We start from the raw sequence: 3700 nt of genomic DNA, 5'->3' as shown, positions 1-3700 counted from the left end.
GTAACGAACCATGATTATTAAAATGCAGGGAGTCAGGCTAGAATTGTGTGCAGAAAACAGACTAGGATTATTTTCTGACATAACAAGAGTTTTGAGGGATTTATAGGTACATACAACATCAAAAAGGAAAGTACTACTAGATTTGATTTGTTTAGTTGGGCCTGGTGCAATCAATCCTAATTTCACCTTAATTACTAGTTAAGACACCAACCCTACCCAACTTAGTAATGGCACTAATAAAGGCATTGTTAAATGCTGCTTCATTTGATGCAAACAAGTTGACCATTGACTTAGTCCTTGGATCTGTGAAGAGTACCTTAACTTAGTTGACCTCGTTTGGATTTTAATTTAATTATTCAAGTGGCAAGTTATGTTATTTTTGTTTGATATGTTTTTTCCGTTCTGTCTTATGCCTTTATGTAAAGTAGTGTACAAACCTTTCCTTTCTATATCTGATGTTATTTTTGTTTATATTGTCAGCCGTCTGTTACAACTAAAGAAATTAATAAAGCAGTGCATCAGATGATAATTGATGCTGGTGCTTATCCCTCACCCCTTGGTTATGGTGGATTTCCAAAAATTATGTGCACATCATGGAATACCCGATTCTAGGCAGTTACAGGTTTCATAAGCCTCTCTCTATACATAATTATTAATTTCTTTTTTCACTTTATCCTTGGTATGCATATCACTCATAAGCCAATGACATTTATCTCTTTTCTGTACAATGGTGACATTATTAATATTGATGTGATAGTATACCTGAAAATTTATTTAGTGAACAGATCACTTTCTTAATTCCCTTTCGGTGAATTCCCTTATATCCAAAAAATGGAAATCAACTTGAACTACATTCTTAATTGTCATTCTCACTGTTTTAGGAATTATAATTATATGTATGTTCAAGAAAGTGCTTAGGGTTGGGATTAAGTAATTAGTAATCCCAAAGTAAAGTGTATATATAATCTGGTAGGACCTCACATGTTGCACCACATATTAGTAGAGTACATAAAAGAACAAATAAAGAGGGAAATGAAGGGGTCCAAGTAAGGAATAGAAAAGGCCAAGGTAGTATAGGATAGTGTTCAAAATATACTGCATCAATATTGACGGGGAATAAGCAGCATAATAGTGTAGTTAAACTCCTAATAGAATGTAATAGGATATATATATATATATGTACAAATTTTTTTCATTAGTCCTTCTGCTTGCATAGTTGATCTTCTGCTTTCCCTCTGATTCCTCTTTATTATTGTTAATTATCAAGTAATTGTATGCTTTGCTAATTGTACATGGGGACACGTCAAAGATATTTTTCTGTGGAAAGTCACTAATGAAATGAAAAATCTTGTTGTGGTAAATAGTTCTTGATCGATGGGTAATTTTTTTTGGGTGTCATTATGATCTATACACCGTTATATTGTTAATCTTTTATATATTTCCATTCCTTGTAACATGGACAAATTTAATACCTTATTAGCAATGCTAGTTAAGAAATAATTTAGATTAGTTATTGAGTAAATCATTTTACATAATGTTTGTAGGTAACTCGAGAGTTCTTGGAAAAGGGAATAGCTGTTTGCAAGGATGGTGCTCCTTTTAGAAAAATTGGCAAGAGAATCAGGTGTTGATTAGGCTGGATTTGATAATCTTTGATTCTAGACATTATAAATTCTGGAGATCAGGTGTTGACTAAGCTGGCGTGAATTTTACATAAGAGATTGGAGGTGGAAATTGGGATTCCCTTTGTGTAATTGTTGTTTAATTCGGTTGATCTTTTAAGCGGGAAATTCAATTTCTGTTTATGACTAAAAATTTACTTGATATATTGCATGATTTTTTTATGGGTACTGTTTTCTTTAGCTGTCAGCTTTGCTGTCCAATATTGGGCTTAACATCCATGAAGCTTATGTTTTCTCCACCACTGATGACTACTCCCTCGATGTATTTGTGGTGGATGGATGGCTAGTAGAGGTAAGATGGCACTTGCAAAATATGCCATCTCATGTTTTCACTCCCTTGAAAATTTTATCATTGTTGTACTGGTGAAGTTTGTGGCTTTTTTTTTTCATTTAAATGTTATAAAGGTATTTATGCTATTGTTTATGCCTAATGTTTCTTTAATTGACTATATAAACTTATAAAGTATTCCATGTACATTTCTATTTCGATTTTTATGCTTTTCAAAATTCTCTGAATGCCCTGGGGATTCAGTGTATATTTATTGTATTTCTATTTTTTGTATGACATCTAATCACATTTGGCATAGGGATCATGGTCACGCTAATTAATTCCCTTTCAGCTGTGGAGGAACCCTTGGTTGCAAAAGCAAAATGTGAAAATTGGGAGAGAGACAATAGATTGTTAAAGATAGAAGAAAGAATAGCATCTGGATCTTGTGGAGATTTGTAATTCGTAATATTTTTTGTTGTTTATATTTATAACATGGTTTATTACTTTCTAAGAGAAATTTCTGTATCAATATTTTGAGTTTAATAAAATATCTCATTATATAGTAATTAATTTCAGTATATTTTTATTATGCATAATAATAACTATTGTTGGCAAAAATATATACTTAAATCTAGAAAAAAATAGTTTGGTGCTTCTAAGAAAACGAGTATAATATAACTAACAAAAGTCCTATGATTTTAGTGGCAATAATAATGGCAACTAAAAGTGAATAATATTATAATTTTAAAATTATTTTTAGTGGCTATATAAAATACCGGTAAAATGGGTTTTGGCGGCAATAGTAACGGCCATTAAAAGTGAATAACATTGCAATCTTATCATTACTTTTGGTGGCCATATAAATTGCCAAAAAAATGGCCACTAAAAGTTATATACTTTTTGCGGCCATTAAAACGGTCTTTATCGGCAAATGTTATAATTACTGCTAAAACCTTTTAGCGGCAAAGCATAAGACGGTTAATGACTAATTGCCGATAAATGTATTAGTGGCTATTTTTATTGCCGCTAAAAGCAAAATAAATGACCGCTAAAAGTGATTATTTTTGTAGTGGGTGTTGATGAACTTGGTGGCCTTGATGATGATGGCTCAGGTGCTTTCCTCTTGGATGGTGTCTTCTTTGCGGACCCATCCAAATTTCCACATGGAATGAATTGGTTACCGATTGGGATCTTGAACATGATGTCTATAGGTTGCCTCGCTAACCCCGCTAATATAGCAAATGTCATTGATGACTGCGCATCATGTTAGGTTTTTCTATACTTTTTCATACAAGAAATTGATGATTAATGCTTAATTATTGAGTATTTTAATGCTTAAATAGTATATTGCTTTGATCTTTCGATTTTATAAAATTTGTAGGAAATAATGAGAAAAAGAAGCAAAAAAGCACAAATTAAGCTCAATTAAGCTCAAAAGGAGAAAAAAGGAATTTTGGGGCACACAGTTGGAAGTTTGAGCACGCTTTGGAACATTAGGCCACGCTTTTAAAAGCATGGCCCATGATTTATACCAAGGAAGAGCGCTCTCAGGCAAGAGCACTACGCTCGTTAACAAAGAACGCCTATGATAAATAGAGTGGAAAAATTCATCTGGCGACGCATACGCGTCGGTGGAACATTCCTGAAGAAGCACGCATTTGCGTGGATGAAGCGAAGCGTGGATTTAACATTATGCAATCCACGCGTACGCGTAGATGACGCGTATGCGTGGAAGGAGCGTCGTTTC

The 3700-nt window shown here is 33.3% G+C and overlaps 1 long non-coding RNA gene across 1 annotated transcript; it reads left to right on the top strand.

The window, feature by feature from the left end:
• The first annotated feature begins 430 nt into the window (after nt 1-430).
• LOC107491963 (uncharacterized) lies at nt 431-2377 on the top strand. Its single transcript, XR_008008388.1, has 3 exons — nt 431-622; nt 1545-1974; nt 2270-2377. It is a non-coding gene; the product is annotated as an uncharacterized LOC107491963 (long non-coding RNA).
• Nucleotides 2378-3700: the final 1323 nt, after the last annotated feature.

Source organism: Arachis duranensis, chromosome 1 (assembly GCF_000817695.3).
Source record: "Arachis duranensis cultivar V14167 chromosome 1, aradu.V14167.gnm2.J7QH, whole genome shotgun sequence".
Taxonomy (NCBI): Eukaryota; Viridiplantae; Streptophyta; class Magnoliopsida; order Fabales; family Fabaceae; genus Arachis; species Arachis duranensis.
Note: the sequence above shows the minus strand (reverse complement) of the source record. Positions and strands in the feature narration are given on the sequence as shown.